A 17,540-nucleotide genomic window follows, 5' to 3' on the forward strand; every position below is an offset into this window, starting at 1 on the left:
AGTCTTAAATCCATCTCCCTGGCCACTAAAATTAGGGGTTTATGTAGCAGGGAAGATGTGTAATAATGTGTAAGAAAGCAGGAACTAGGGAGGGGCAAGGAAGCAATCATGATGAATGAGGGCCTGGCATCTCATTGTCTGGATATGATTAGCTGGTAAGTTTCAGTTCTTGGGTACTTTTTGCCAGACCTGGAGGTCCTTTCCTGAGGAAGAAGCTCAGATAAAACAAATGTAAATTTCAAGCTTTAAGACCAGAAGGATCAATTGATACAGTTTTCCAAGAAAAAAACTGTCTATGGAACTATTGGGTCGGTTTCAGTGGTGTCACAGTACTCTAGCCTGGGCAACAGAGCAAGACCTTGTCTCAAAAAAAAGAAGAAGAAGTATATTCAACTGTGGATTTCAGGCACACACTATTTTCCTCATTCCATCTTGAATGAACAGTAATAATTTTCAGAGATTGTGTCACCACAAAACCAACATTCATTTCAAACTTGTAATGGTTTCAAATGTATTCACTTTTTTTTTTTTTTTTGAGACGGAGTCTCGCTCTGTTGCCCAGGCTGGAGTGCAGTGGCACTATCTCGGCTCACTGCAAGCTCCGCCTGCCAGGTTCATGCCATTCTTCTGCCTCAGCCTCCTGAGTAGCTGGGACTACAGGCACATGCCACCATGCCCGGCTAATTTTTTGTATTTTTAATAGAGACAGGGTTTCACCATGGTCTTGATCTCCTGACCTCGTGATCCGCCCACCTCTGCCTCCCAAAGTGCTGGGATTACAGGCGTGAGCCACTGCGCCTGGCCAGCACTTTTTTGATTTCTAAAAATTTTCAGATTTTTCCATCAGAAACTCCTTATGTGATAAATGGTTTCTGCAAAACTGAATTTTTGTTGGCAAAACAATCAGCATAAGTAAAATCTGAATGTGCTGTAATTTGAAAGAAAATACTGGTTTCAACAGCCCGTCATATATTTTCTCAACCTGAAACTGTGGATTCTGGCTTTAGGCACCGCTCCTTTCCAAACAAAGAAGGTCTGCTTTTTTCTGTCTTACATATTGAAGTTCTGGGTAGGATGTCATTTAGGAAAAAGATTATGTTGCTTAAAAATATAGGAAAAAAAATCAAAGTCATTAATATCAACTATTAGTTTCACTTCATTTCAGATAATTGGAGAGAAGAAAGAAAATGCAGCCAAACATGACTGAAATGCTGTAAGACTGAAGGAGAGAAGAAACAGTACTGCAAACAGGAGAAGGCTTGGCCAGCATCACCTTAGTTAGCAAGATTGTGTTGGGCAGCCAGGCAGAGCCAGCCACTTATGAGATACCCACATTACAGGGCCATCATCATCAAATTATGCTCAAAATGCCTCCACTTTTCTTTAGTTGTATTTCCTATCTTGATAAGATCTTTTGGTCTTTCCAATGATGTAGAATGTGCCATGGGTGCTACTAGCCAGGGCAGTCTTCACAGTTGGTAAAGGATTTACCAGGATAGTTGTAGGTAAAAAAAAAAAAAAAAAAAAAAAAAGGCAGATTTTTAGAGAAAGTATGAAAAAAGTATGAAAATATGTTGCAAGGTTACAACAGGCAGCACAGCAGAGAAGGGGCTGTCTGCAAAGAAACAGGCTGGAGGGAAGTCTAATAGGGTCATGCTGGAAGGGCTACCTGCAAAACAGATGTCGTTGTGCCCACAGATGTTTGTGATTAGCCATCTCTCCCAACTGTTCATTGTTCTTCTCCACTTGGGGCCCTCCCCAACATGGGGCCCCTTCCTCCTTGTTACTTACTTATCCAGACTCCACACAACCAACAGCATTATGGCCGCTTGTTTCACAATGTGTGCAGTGGATGTCACACTGTTATGACAGTTTCTGACAAACCTTTTTTGCTGATGGAGAAATTGGAGGAATGTTATCCCTCATTCTATCATCTCTCACAATGCTTAGAAATATCTTACCACACAGATATCTTTTCATTTGTTGATACTTTTGCCGATTATGAACTTAAGCATGTTCGTTGGAAATATTTCTGCTATACATTGAGAGTAAAAGGAAAAGAGTATGACCACCGTAAAGATGGGCACATACATGAAACCACAGGGAAGTACATCAAAACTTTAACAGTGGGTGTCTCTGAGTGATGGGCTATGGGTGATTCTTTTTCCTATTGGAAAGTTAACATTGTTGAGAACAGATTTGACTTTTATTAAGACAAAATGCTGGCCGGGCGCAGTGGCTCATGCCTGTAGTCCCAGCACTTTGGGAGGCCAAAGAGGGCAGATCACGAGGTCAGGAGTTTGAGACCAGCCTGGCCAACAGTGAAAGCCTGTCTCGGCCAGGCGTGGTGGCTCACTCCTATAATCCCAGCACTCTGGGAGGCCGAGGGGGGCGGATCATGAGGTCAGGAGATCGAGACCACGGTGAAATCCTGTCTCTACTAAAAATACAAAAAAAAATTAGCCAGGCGTGGTGGCGGGCGCCTGTAGTCCCAGCTACTTGGGAGGCTGAGGCAGGAGAATGGCATGAACCCGGGAGGCAGAGCTTGCAGTGAGCCGAGATAATGCTACTGCACTCTAGCCTGGGCGACAGAGCGAGATTCCGTCTCAAAAAAAAAAAGAAAAAAAAAAAAAAGAAACCCCGTCTCTACTAAAAACACAAAAATACAAAAAATCAGCTGGGCATAGTGGTGAGTGCCTGTAATCCCAGCTACTTGGAGGCTGAGGCAGGAGAATCACTTGAACCTGGGAGGTGGAGGTTGCAGTGAGCCAAGATCGCACCACTGCACTCCAGCCTGGGCAACAGTGCAAGAATCGTCTCCAAAAAAAAAAAAGACAAAATATTACATAATTTTATAGGTGATTTCAGAACCTATTTCCTGATATGCTTATGATTTTTTATATTCACTGGCTGTAATGCCTAGCTGTTTTTTCTACCATGCTTCAAAACAGAAAGCACTGATTAACACGTCTTTTAAGAATTTTTAAATCTAGATAGATGATAATTTTTTCCTACAAATGCTGTATAGTTTCTCCCAGTCTTTCATTTCATCAAAATACTTCCTTTTTAGAAGTATTTGTTTTTACCTTAGCAGTTCAAATATTGACTCTCCAAAGGAACTTATAATAACATATAAGAACAAACTTTCTGGGATTCAGTGCTCCCAAAGTATAAAAATAATGTATCAATTAATGTGTGACCAGCTCAATAGCTATTAATAAATCATACATCCCATGCTCATCGTAAGTATCTAAATAACATTTTGTTTTGATGAATATCATGTTTTAAATATGCTTAAGAATTCTGAGAAATGTGTAACAACTAAAGTGTCTTCTCTAATTGTAAATTTCATTTCACTTACATTAAATTTCAATTACTGTATTCTTAGCAATCAAATTCAAATTCTTAAATCTCAAAAATGAATGAGGACTCAAAGAACAACATCAGACATCTATGTTAAATTTGTTCTTCGGCTTTCTTTCTGGCACTTTCATATTTACTTATCATATTGCCTACTTCACTTGCTCAATGTCCATACCCAGCCAGATCGGCAGAAGAGGAAAGACAAGAACATCTTGTTTGAGGGCAATGACGGAAAGGATCTCTCCCCTTCTCTGTTTCTCACACACACGCAGACACACACACACACAGACACACACGAGACACACACATGCAGACACACACGCAGACACACACGCACACAGAGTAGAGGAGGGCTCCTTTGCCCAGATCCTCATTTGGAATTCAGAACATTTTTTCCCACAGAAATAATAAGAAACTGTAATATTATAAGTACATAGTTCAGCTTCATTATGGGTTAAAAGAAGGGTTTGTGGGCTGGCATGAGAATACACCAGTTTATAATATTGTATACTTGGGAAAATTTCATTCTGAAGTCTAAACTGCTATTTTTTAGTAGAAACTGTTAGAGCACCCTGGGATGTGTGGGCCTGGGACTGTTTGCCTTTGGCACGGCTATGCTCAGAGCTTTGGAGGAGCCAAGGAAGAAAGGCCTAGTTCCTGATCTTAAGGCCTTTGCAGTGTGCATTGGGAGACATAGACTGCAATGAAAAGATCATTATCGCAAGAGACAAATGGCATGGAGCCACATTCCCAGGTAACATTTTAGGACATTCATCTATGTATTCATTCAAAATCATTGACTGTATAGTATCATATAGTATAGGGCTTCCCAGCTTCATAGTATAATTATCTTTCTTTTAATCTCTTTCATTAATATATTTTAAATGTTTTTCTAAAATAAATAATACATAATTATAGTAGAACATTAGAGCACTACAGACTTATTTGTAGTGACAAAATCACTAGAAAAAACTTGAATGTCTGTTTATAACTAAGTGATTGAATTAACTGTGGTTGATCCATTCTCTGGAATGTTATGCACCAACAAAAATGAACAAATTGAGAATATCTGTTGACTGGGTGCGGTGGCTCACACCTGTAATCCCAGCACTTTGGGAGGCCAAGCTGGGTGGATGGCTTGAGCTCAGGAGTTTGAGACCAGCCTGGGCAACTTGGTGAAATCCCATCTCTACAAAAATACAAAAAAAAAAAAAAAAAAAAAAAAAATTAGCTGTGTTGATGGCATGCACCTGTAGTCCCAACTATTTAGGAGGCTGAATTGGGGGGATCACTTGAACCCGGGAAACAGAGGTTGCAGTAAGCCAAGAGTGCACCAATGCACTTCGGCTTATGCGACAGAGTGAGATCTTGTCTCAAAAAGAAAAAAAAAATCTGTCGATCTAGAAAGAGGACAGGATGTATTGTAAAGAATGAAAGTCAAGGTGCAAAGAAATGTTCCTATTATAATCTCCTTTTTGCAAAGGCAACAGTGACACCCCCCAAAAAGTTTGAATTAAAAAAAGATAGAAAGGTGGACATGCCAAGCTATTAATATTGGTTACCTTGACGACAGGTCGGTTATTAATTCTTTTTATATTGAAAAAAGTAAAATTTTTAAAACAAAATGAAAATGTGAAAATGAAAAAAATTAAAGAGAAAATAAAATCATTAGTTTCTGATTTCTGTTTTATTAGGTTGTGTGTGTGTGTGTGTGTGTGTGAGACCTGCCCTGGGCAATTAATTATAAATTTTTTTTTACTGCCAACTATGTTTATATCACTTCAAGGGCCTTCTGGCAGAGGTCCCTTTTTTTGTTTGTTTTTTCGAGACAGAGCCTGGCTCTGTTGCTCAGGCTGGAGTTCAGTGGTGCAGTCGGAGGTCACTGCAGCCTCGACTTCCCAGGCTCAAGTGATCCTCCCACTTCAGCCTCCCGAGCAGCTGAGACCACAGGCGTGTGCCACCACACCTGGCTAATTTTTTGTATTTTTTGTAGAGACAGAGTTTCACCATGTTGCCCAGGCTGGTCTCAAACTCCTGAGCTCAAGCCATCACCCACCTCGGCTTCCCAAAGTGCTGGGATTACAGGCGTGAGCCACCACATCTGGCCGCGGGAGTCCTTTTACCCAAAGCCACCCAACAGACCCACGCAGAGACTTTTAACCAGCAATCGTCTCAGTTCCCTCTGAGGCTGCCGGCTCTCCCTGTGACAGCGGCCCATCTTAGCCCTTCCTGTGTATCTCTGCTGCCTAAAGGATGAGAGTTTCCTGAAGTGTAGAACTGTGAGGGGTGGAGGGACATTCCTCTCATGCTGGCCTGAATCCTGCACCTACTCTGGAGGTCTTCTGCCTTGTACCATGGAGTTCGCCTACATCACCTTGGAGAACCGACCCAGCACCTTCCAGGCTGGCTGGATGCATCCCCAGGAAGGAAGCCGCTGGTGGGGCCGGTCGCACTGAGTGCGCTTGGAGAATAAAGTGCTGTGTACATTTCTGCTCAACACTACTCTAAGCCCACAGCGCCAGTTCAGAGGTTTTGGGAAGAGCAGGTGCCTTCATCCAGTTTCCACTGTACCTCTTCTGAGGTACGGGAGATAGAGGTCCCTCATTTCAAGGTGACACTGGCATCAGTCAAGCACAGAGCTAACCAACTGCCAATCGTAAACAAGGAAGCCAGCGAGGACGCCCAAGGAAAGGCTCAGAAAGCTTCCGCCAGGGAGTGGGATTTGAGCTCTACCTTACAGAACAGGTTGAAAATAAAGAGCAGAGTAATCAAAAGGAGATTTATGTGTGTATATGTATCTGTTGCTAATATCCAGCCTTAAAAATCCTTGACAGTGGCCTTCAGACTTAAACATCTTCTCACTCCACCGAGAGCACCAATCTGACAAACGCATTCGGTCCTCTAGTCCAATCCAGCTCAGTTTTCAAGCCAAGGGGATTTTGCTGAATTATATATTCAAGATATCAGTAGAGTTATAAAAGAAGGGTTGTTTCCCAGTTAAATTAGGGATGGTAGGAGGAATCCTAGATCCAACATGTGGAAGAAATATGTGCATTTAATCAAATCTCTAAGGCAGCTCTTCAGCCTCTGAAAGCATAGATGGAAAACTATCTCCTTGTGATACTTTAACAGATTCCTTAGGAACGAAAGAGAAAAGTTACAGTCAGTAACTTTTCATGTCAGTGCCCGCAGACATGAATTCCTTGGCCCCTCTTATAGCATTCATCAGTGGATGGGCTGACGTAATGACAGGCTCACTCATTCATGGTCACACGCAGGATGTACGGAAGAGTAGCTTCAAGTTATTTGTTTTGTTTTTGTTGTTTTTTTTTTTTTTTTTTTTGAGACAGAGTCTCACTCTGTCGCCCAGGCTGGAGTGCAATGGCACCATTTTGGCTCACCGCAAGCTCCATCTCCCGGGTTCATGCCATTCTCCTGCCTCAGCCTCCCGAGTAGCTGGGACTACAGGCTCCCGCCACCACGACTGGCTAATTTTTTGTATCTTTAGCAGAGACGGGGTTTCACCGTGTTAGCCAGGATGGTCTCGATCTCCTGACCTCGTGATCCGCCCGCCTCAGCCTCCCGAAGTGCTGGGATTCCAGGCGTGAGCCACCGCGCCCGGTTATTTGTTAACTCAGTGTTTCACGTGCGAGTTAATTTACTTACATGGCTATGCCTATTCCATAACACCAAACATCTGGTGAAAACTAACGAAGACAATGTCTAATATCCAGATGTTTACCTTGTGGTCACACAGGCAGAACACCTGTGCACTAAAGTAGGATTCTACCCAGACGCTTGGTGGTATGTGTCCATAGCCCTTTTTCTATAGAATTCATCTCTTCCAGTTAGCCAATGTAAAGCCCAAAGTAGATTAAAAGTTTGTTTATCTCTAACTTTAGGTTTTAAACTTTAAAAAACAAAGGAACTACAGAAATCCATGATATGGTGAGCCATGTTTTCTGCTATAAAAGTGTAAGAGACCTGGTTTCAGAATGGCAGAGTAAAGACATACTCACCGGCTGCCCTCTCTCAAAAATAACTCAGAAACAGCAAGGAGAACAAGTCACAGAAATACACCCCATCCTTAGGAAACTAAGAAATATCTGCAAACATGAAATGAGAAGACACAATTTTGGAAGAAGGATAAATATTTAAGGTCATGGATATCCCAGTTACCCTGATTTGATCTTTACACAATGTATGAACGCAACAAATTATCACATGTACCCCCCAAAATATGTACATCTATTATGTGTCAATGAGGAAAAAAGAATTTGGAAAAAGGAATGACAAATGACTTAGCAGAGAGAAAGAAAGTCAAACCTCATTCCCCACAAAGGGAGTTGAGGGGCTTTCTATGGGAAGTGAGCTAATTTCCACATAGAATCTTCAAAGGCAAGGCACAGGAACAGGGGAAACTGAACAGAAGGACAGCAGGATTAAGCTAATAGGGAACAGTTAGGTCTCTCCAATTCTCAACCTCCATCCAGTTCTCAAGTGGCTGGTTGACTCCTCTCCCTGCAGATACTGAAGAGGACAAAAATGGAGTTTTTTCCAGGCAAAAGAATTGAGGAACACTCAGCTTAGTAAATAGTGAGATATCTCCATCCCCCTCCCACTGCTGAGACCCAGAAAAGCAACCAGAGTAAAATCCTCAGAAAAGAAATTGCAGGATGCTATGCCAGAGAAAATACTTGCAAACTCATGATATTTGGAGACCCTCAATTTTCCTCAGTGGAGCTGGTCCCTCAATTTTCCTCAACGAAGGCCACCAGTGTCATAAGCCCAACACATGTACACAGAGCTTTCTGGTCAGCCTTTTTGATTTCTTCTTCTTTTTCTTATTATTATTACTGAGACAGGGTCTTACTCTGTCACCCAGGCTAGAGTGCAGTGGCATGACCACAGCTCACTACAGCCCCAACCTCCTGGGCTCCGGCGATCCTCCCACCTCAGCCTCCCAAATTGCTGAGATTACAGGCATGAGCCACTGCACTGGCCCTTGGTGCCTTACTTTTAAAAAGTGACCCCTCCACTCCCCGGGTGAAGAGACACTCAAGGAAAAACTCTTACATGACCAAGATGAAAACAAACAGAATAGAAGAACCAGAAAAAAGCAAGATGATACAAGGAAAAAGACTGCAAAAAAACTTTAATTAACCTCATTAGTGATATGAGAGAACATATCGCATCTGTGAAATAAGAGCAAAGTAATATAAAAATGAATAAGTAGAGAACAAAGAAAAGCTCTTAGAAATAAAAATATGATAGAAATTTAAAATTCAATAGAATAATTGGAAGATGATATGATTTGACTCTGTGTCCCCACCCATATCTCATCTCAAATTGTAATCCCCATGTGTTGAGGGAGGGACCTGGTGGGAGGTGATTAGATCATGGGGGTGGTTTCCCACATGCTGTACTTGTGTTAGTGACGGAGTTCTCACAAGATCTGATGGTTTAAAAGGGTGGCACTTCTCCCTTTGTTCTCTCTCTCTCCTGCTGCCATGTAAGGCCTGCCTTGCTTTCCCTTCACCTTCCGCCATAATTGTAAGTTTCCTGAGGTCTCCCCAGCCATGCATAACTGTGAGTCAAATAAACCTCTTTCATTCATAAATTACCCAGTCTCAGGTAGTTATTTATGGCAATGTGAAAGTGGACTCATACAGAAGGTAAGGTCAAGTAAATCTCATATAAGATATAAGGAAATAATAAAGAAATGGGCAGTATCCAAAACAAACAAATGAAAGAAAGAACCAAGGAAAATGGAGGCTCAATCCAAGGGATCCAATATCCAACGGAAATTCCAGAAAATGAAAATTTAGATGACAATAGACAGGAAGTTAGCAAAGACATAAGAACGTTTCCTAAAAAATTTCCAACAGCATGATTTTCCAAATTTAAAAGGCATCCCAATGTATAGCACAACATTAGAATGAAGATCAGATGTAGAGATTAAGACCATCATCACGATAAAAACTAAAGGGACCATTGGCCATGAGAGAGTAAAAGCACTGGACTTGAAATCCTGGAGAAAACAACTAGAAAACTGGACAAAACATATAAAGCAATTATTTTCAGGCATTAAGTAATAAGCAGCACAAGACTATGATCCTTGAGAAGAAAGAAACAAACGAAGTAAGCCCTGTGATCATCTATGACAGAGGCAATTTTCGTACTGCAGTTGCAATGATGGGAGGACTCAAAAACAGCCAGGAAAGGGAGTTGAGAAAACAAACATCAGAGATCAGATAGGCTGAGGCAGCTGGAAGTTGTGAAGCAGAGTTCTGGAAGGGAAGTGATTATATAGAATATGTCTACTTGAGCATTTGCTGAGTATTGGGCCGTGATTATACAGAGTATGTCTACTTGAGCGTTTGCTGAGTATTGGGCCATGTATGTGGACAACAATATTCCACTCTGCTGGACAAAGAATGACTAAAACATGCTAAACTAAATATTCCCAGAGCTCGCATGGGCCTTAGAATTGATAGAGCTCCTGAGAGCCAGAATGGAGAGAGCTTACTGATTATCCAAGGTATTCATGTCTCTCTGGTAAGGCTGAACAATCTTTGGACCGAAAGCTATTTTAGCCTTGCCTGAGCAAAACTAAAAAACAGGTCTCAAGGGATGACTGATCTGCAAGTATAACTGCCTGCCTAAACAAAACCAAAATATTATGAAAGTAAAATTTAAAAAAAGTAAACAAAAATCCAGACACACAACAATGTAAATTCACAATGTCTAAAATCCAATAAAAAAAATACCAAACATGTCAAAAAGTAAGAAAATATGACCCATAATCGAGAGAAAAAATCAATCAATAAAGACAATCACGGATAAAAGCCAGAGATGATAGAACTAGTAGATAAGAATATTTTTAAAGAGCTACTATGATTGTGAATGCATATCTCAAGGAAAATATGAAGCTAATGAGGAAATAAATGGAATATTTTCAAAAAAGAACCAAATGAAATTTCTAAGATAAAAGTACACCATCTGGGCCAGGCGCGGTGGCTCATGCCTACAATCCCAGCACTTTGGGAGGCAGAGGTGGGTGGATCATGAGGTCAGGAGTTCAAGACCAGCTTGACCAACATAGTGAAACCCCGTCTCTACTAAAAAAAAAAAAATAGAAAAATTAGCCGGGTGTGGTGGCAGGCGCCTGTAATCCCAGCTACTCAGGAGGCTGAGGCAGGAGAATGGTGTGAACCTGGGAGGTGGAGCTTGCAGTGAGCCGAGATCACACCACTACACTCCAGCCTGGGCAACAGAGCGAGACTCCATCTCAAAAAAAAAAAAAAAAAAAAAGTACACCATCTGAAATGAAAATTTCACTTAGTAGAGCCAGTGCTCAGATCTTGGTTTCTAAAACCATTCTCCAACAAAAGGAACAAGGCCTCCTTGGAGAAATGACTGATTTTAGGACTGGGGCAGGAAATATACAAGATGAGCCTGGAGCATCTTATAGTGCCAGAAGTTAAAAAGTGCTAATAAAAAATGGTAGTATGTAAGAAAGTGCTAAAAAGTAAAATGTCAGAGGAACACAGTAGCAAACTAAGGATAGTCAATGCTGTAAAATTTTGAGCATTAAAATAAATAAAGTATAGTCATCCCTCAGTATCTAAGGGCAATTAGTTTGAGGACCCCATGGATGAGGAAATTCACAGATACTCAAGTCCCTTACATAAAACAGAGCAGTATTTGTATATAACTTATGTGCATCCTCCTGTATACAGTAAATCATCTCTAGATTACTTATAGTACCTAATGCCATGTAAATTCTACGTAAATAGTTGTTATACGGTATTTTTATTTGTGTTATTTTATTGTTATTTTTTATTTTTATCTTTTTAAAAAAATACATTCAATCTGCAAAAATCACAAGCATTCTTTTTACCAACAACAGGCAAGCAGAGAGGCAAATCATGAATGAACTCCCATTCACAATTGCCACAAAAAGAATAAAATTCCTAGGAATACAGCTAACAAGGGAAGTGAAGGACCTCTTCAAGGAGAACTACAAACCACTGCTCAAAGAAATCAGGGAGGACACAAACAAATGGAAAAAATTCCATGCTCATGGATAAGAAGAATCAGTATTGTGAAAATGGCCATACTGCCCAAAGCAATTTATAGATTCATTGCTATCCCCATTAAACTACCATTGACATTGTTCACATAATTAGAAAAAAACTATTTTAAAATTCACATGGAACCAAAAAAGAGCCTGTATAGCCAAGACAATCCTAAGCAAAAAGAACAAAGCTGGAGGCATCACACTACCTGACTTCAAACCATGCCACAAGGCTACAGTAACCAAAACAGCATGGTACTGGTATAAAAACAAGACACATAGACCGATGGAACAGAATAGAGATCTCAGAACTAAGACTGCATATCTACAACCATCTGATCTTCAACAAACCTGACAAAAACAAGCAATGGGGAAAGGATTCCCTATTTAATAAATGGCACTGGGAAAACTGGCTGGCCGTATGCAGAAAATTGAAACTGGGTTGGGGTGATATGGTTTGGATCTGTGTTCCCACCCAAATCTCATTTTGAATTGTAATCCCCAAAGTTGGAGGTGGGGCTTAGTAGGAGATGATTGGCTCATGGGGGTGGCTTCTCCTGGCTTAACACATCCCCCTTGGTGTTGTCCTAGCAATAGTGGGTGAGTGAGTTATTGTGAGATCTGGTCATTTAAAAATGTGTAGAACCTTTCCCCTCTCTCTCTTCCTCCTACTCCGGCCATGTAAGATGTACTGCCTGCTTCCTCATTGCCTTCCACCACGATTGAAAGTTTCCTGAGACCTCCCTAGAAGCCAAACAGATGCCAGATTCATGCTTCTTGTACAGCTTACAGAACCGTAAGCCAATTAAACCTCTCTTCTTTATAAATTACCCAGTCTCTGGCATTTCTTTATAGCAAAGCGGATATACAGAGTATATCTTCACAATTTTTCTATAAATCGATGACTATTCTAAAATAAAACTTTATTCTTCATGATTCACTGGATAGGATTAGCAGAAAATTAGACAGAAAAGACACAGGGACAGAAACTCATAGTAATCAATTGTATCCAAAATAAAGCACAGAACTTTTTTTTAAAAGACTGAAAGAAAAAATGCACAGAGACTGAGTGACTCTCGGGACAATGCAAAGCTGTCTGAAAAATATATATAACTGAAGTCTCAGAATGAGAAACAGAGGCCAGAGAAAAATATTTGAAGAAATAATGAACAAAATTTTTCCAAGTCTGATGAAAGTAATAAGATCACAGATCCAAGAAACTCAACACACCATAAGCAAGGTAATCAAACAAATAAAAAACACAATAAGGCAAATCGTAATCAAATTTCTGAAAACTCATGATAAAGAGAAAAATTTTTAAAGCAGCCAGAGAAGAAAATAACATATTATATACAAGGAACAAAAATAAAGTTAACAGCAAACTTATCGGAATCTTGCAAGTCAAGACAATGGGATGACACTAGTTCATAATTAGATCGAGGAATTCAATTTTAAAAGCCCTGGACATACAACTTAGAACTTAATCCAAGAGGTAAGATTCGCATACTGGAAGCAATTAGGAAATGATTCCAGGGCAATGCATCAACTTGCATCTTATACGTAGACAAATTATGCCACTGATTTCCTAAAGTAACCTTTTGTCCAAGACAGAGTCCATAGTTGTAGCAGGTTGAATGGTGACCCCCCCCAAAATATATGTCCATGTCCTAACACCCAAAACCTGTGAATGCAATCTTCTATGGAAAAAAAAGAGTCTTTGCAGATATAATTCAATTAAGGATGTTAAGATGAGAAGACCATCCTGGATTACATGGGTGGGGGCCCTAAATCTAAGGACATTATGAGATAGAAGAGAAGACGCATACCCAGAGGAGAAGTCCATGTAAAGATGGAGGCAGGGATTGGAGTGATGCAGCCACAAGCCAAGGAACTGCAAGAGCCACCAGAAGCTGGACGAGGCAAGAAAGGATCCTCCCTAGAACCTTTGCAAGGATTAGGGCCTTTTACTGGCACCGTGATTTCAGATTTCTGGTCTCCAGAACAGTGAGAGAATAAATTCCTGTTTGCTTGTTTTTTTTAACCACCAAATTTGTGGTAATCTTTTACAGCAGCCCTAGAAAACAAATACGATCAGTCATTCACCCTGAATCTCCCTGAATCTATGACCCCATAAGAAATTCAGCAAGTTAGATCAGGTTTGAAGCCAAGAATGAAGGTCATATTTATGCTTTTGCTGTGTACTTAACATTAATAACTAATGATTAAATGCTTTTATCTTTGTAAATACACAAAATGAAGTAGGTATAGAACCTATAGAGGGGTAAAGAACTCACACCACAAGTCCCAGAGTCTGACGAGCGAGCAGGCCAGGCCTCTCTGCAGGGTGTTCACTCTGCTCGGACTTAGGACATGTCACTTTCCCCTCTTGACCTCCATATTCAGATCTGGGCATAAGAGGAAGTGGGTAAAGGCCCCTCTAGCTTTAACACTCCTCCAATACAGAGAGAACTCTGAAACTGGAACCAGAAGCTGAGGAATGGTGAATGGAGCATTCTCACTGGCATGATGGAGGGACCTGCAGATCTGGCTATTAGGATGGTGTCTCGCCATGTCAATGCCTCTGCAGAATGGGATCCTAGCTTTCAAATCAGACTCAAAACTGATCTTTAGTGTTGGTGGGTTTGTGGGGTTTTTGTTGTTGTTGTTGTTTGATTTTTTTTTTATTTTTTGAGACTGTTACTGACACAACAGCTTCTGGTGGAACTCTTTCACGGAGAGTATGGGGGCTTCTTTGGCCAAATTGGCCGAGTGCAGGTTCCATCTGCTTGGCAGCCTCTGTCTGGGCCACAGCACGTCCACAGCATCCTGCTCTTCTACAGAGGTTTCTTCAGACATTGCAGTGTGTCTGGCCATGTCATTTGTCACCGGTGTAAAAACAACAGAGCCTGCAGCTGCTGGCTGAGTGCCTGCAGCGGAATCCTGCTCCTCACAGGCGCAGCTACAAGGCACCCCTGCTCCTTCCAAGAAGACAGGTACAGGGACGGCCAGGATCCTACTCTCTCGGCCACGGCAGTCTGTGTGGGCAGCAGGCCCGAGGTCTACCCCAGGACCTTCTTCTCGACTTCCCTTCCCCCAATTCCCACCAGGCAGCAGCACAGCTTCTCTGGCACGACTGGGGACTGGCCGCAGGGAGGGGAGGGGTGGCCAAGGGCCTGAGGCAGGTGGGCAGCCTGTGGCCCCCGAAGGACACCTGCTTTGGCTAAGACGCCTCCTAGGGCTGCCCCAGCCTGGCTCCAGGCCTCAGCCTCTGCTGCCTTCAGGAGCCCCAAAAAGTTGTTTCAAGAAGGGATGAGACAATGCTGAAGATGAAGCTCACAGCAGCAGACCATTCACATCAATTCGCAAGGAAAAAAAAAAAATCTTGTTCATGCCCCCAATTAAAGGGGACTGACAATTAACAGCAGAAACAATAGCTAACACTACAGACATCACAATTGGTTCAGCTTACACAATTCTGACTAAAAAATTAAGTTGAGCGAACTTTCCCCTTAATGGGTGCCAAAACTGTTGCTCCAAGATCAGCTGCAAAGAAGAGCAGAGTTTTCTATGGAAATTTTAAACAAGAGGGATCAATAATCTGAAGCGTTTGTTCAAAGAATTGTAACAGGAGAGGAAACATGGCTTTACCGGTACAATCCTGAAGACAAAGCACAATCAAAGCCATGGCTACCAAGAGGTGGAAGTGGTCCAGTCAGAGCAAAAGAGGACTGGTCAAGAGCAAAGGTGACCATTCTGGGGAGTGCGCTAGGCATTTTGCTTGTTGACCTTCTGGATTCCCAAAGAACAATAACATCTGCTTATTATGATGAGAGTATCTTGAGAAAGCCAGCCAGAGCCTTAGCAGAAAATTGCCCAGGAAAGCTTCACCAGAGACTCCTTCTCCACCCGGACAATGCTCCTGCTCATTCTGCTCATCAAACAAGGGCATTTTTGCAAGAGTTTTAAAGGGAATCATCAGGCATCCACCTTACAGTCCTGATTTGACTCCTTCTGACTTATTTTTGTTCCATAATCTTAAAAAATCATTAAAAGGCCACATTTTTCTTCAGTTAATAATGTAAAAATGCCTCCATTGACATGCTTAGATTCCCATTACGCTCAGGGGTATTTAGACTATTGGTTCTATTTCTGTAGAGAACCCTAATACCATATATCAATAGGTATGTGTGTCTGTGTACACACGCACACACACACACACACATATATATATATACCACAGAAAGAGAGAGAGAGCAATTTATTACAGGAATTGGCCCATGTGTTTATGGAGGCCAAGAGGTCCCACCACCATGTGTAAGCTGGAGAAGTAGGCAAGCAGTGGTATAATTCAGTTCAAGTCTGAAGGCCTGACAACCAGGAGAGCTGATGATGTAAGTCCTGGTTCAAGTCTGAAGGTCCAAGGACCAGGAGCACTGATGGCTAAGGGCAGGAGAAGATGGCTGTTCTCATTCAAACAGAGAATGTTTGACCACCCTTCCTTTGGCTTTATGTTCTATTCTGGCACTTCCTCAACAGAGTGGATGATGCCTGCCCACATGGATGAGAGAAAATCTTCTTTATTCAGCCTACAGACTCTAATGCTAACTTCTTCCTAAAATACAGTCACAGACACACCCAAAAATAATGTTTTACCAGCTACCTGGGTATCCTTTAGCCTAGTCACTGACACCTAAAGTTAACATATATATATGTGTGTGTGTGTGTGCGTGTGTGCCTGTATTCTGTCACAGAGTCATTAACAGAACTTAAACATATGTCTACTTGCTTTTAATGACATTATCTCACCTGCTTTAAGTAGAACGACCCATTTTAGAGATTTGGACAAAGCCAAGTATCCTTAGCTTTTTCCACCAAAGAAAGAAAAAAAAGCACATGGCACTAACATTCTGAGTATAAAGTATGTTCTGGGCACTCTTGGATACTTAAACACTCTCTCATCCTGAGAGGTCATCCCTTTTGAGGCTGGGGATGGAATTCCCAGTGTCGTGTTTTATCATCTTTGCCTGGTGGGCTGGAGCAGGCTCCTCACCGGTATCTCTGCTTCTACTTTTTTTTTCCCCAATAGTTCAGTCTGCTCAGAGGCACCAGAGTGTGATTCAAATATATCATGTCACTTTCCTGCCTAAAGTTCTTCACACATTTCCCATAGCAATTAGAATAAAATTCACACTCCCTTCAATGGCTTAAAACCTCTCTCTGCATATGGTCTGGCCTTTGCCTAACTTTCTAATTTCATCTGCAACTATTCTTTTCCCTGCTCACTATGCTTAGCATAGAGGTCTCCACACGACAGCCCACAGGCAAAAGCCAGCCTACTGCCTGTTTTTGTACAGCCTCTGAACCAAGAATGATTTTTACATTTTTAAATGGCTAGAAAAAAGAAAAAAGAAAAGCAATATTTTGTGACACATGAAAATGAGATGCAATTCAAATTTCAGTGTTGATAAATAAAGTTTCATTGCAACATAGCCATGCCCATTCATTTACTTATTGTCCAGGGTTGCTTTTAGGCTAAAGAAGCAGCTCTTATTTTTTAGAGCTCAGCTGTTGCAACCAAGGCTAAATGGCCCACAAAGCTTGAAATATTTGCTAGCTGGCCCACTACAAAAGAAGTTTGCCAATTTTGCTTTAGCCACACTGAAGCCCTTTCTGTTGCTGAAACTCACTCTGTGCATTCCTTCCTCAGGGCTCCCTGTTTCCTAGTCTCTATTCCTGGTATGTTCTTCTCTAGCTTTTCACGTGGCTGGTTTGTTCTCATAAAGTCTGGCTTAACTTGGACAAAACCAGCAGAAGGTCATACACTGTCAGACTGTATCTGCTGCCATAGTGACCAGTTTCCAAACCCTGCATAGACAGATTTGGTTTCAGATTCTACATTTTTATCTGGCAGTAGCGAGGGAATGAGAGCTTTCTTGAGGCCACGATTGGTTCTGAACTCCATCAACCTAGTGATTTCTCCTGCAATTGGCGTAAATCAAGCTTGTCCAACCTCACAGCCCATGGGCTGCAAGAGGCCCAGGACAGCTTTGAATGTGGCCCAACACAAATTCGTAAACTTTCTTAAAACATCATGAGA

Source organism: Pan troglodytes, chromosome 3 (assembly GCF_028858775.2).
Source record: "Pan troglodytes isolate AG18354 chromosome 3, NHGRI_mPanTro3-v2.0_pri, whole genome shotgun sequence".
NCBI lineage: Eukaryota > Metazoa > Chordata > Mammalia > Primates > Hominidae > Pan > Pan troglodytes.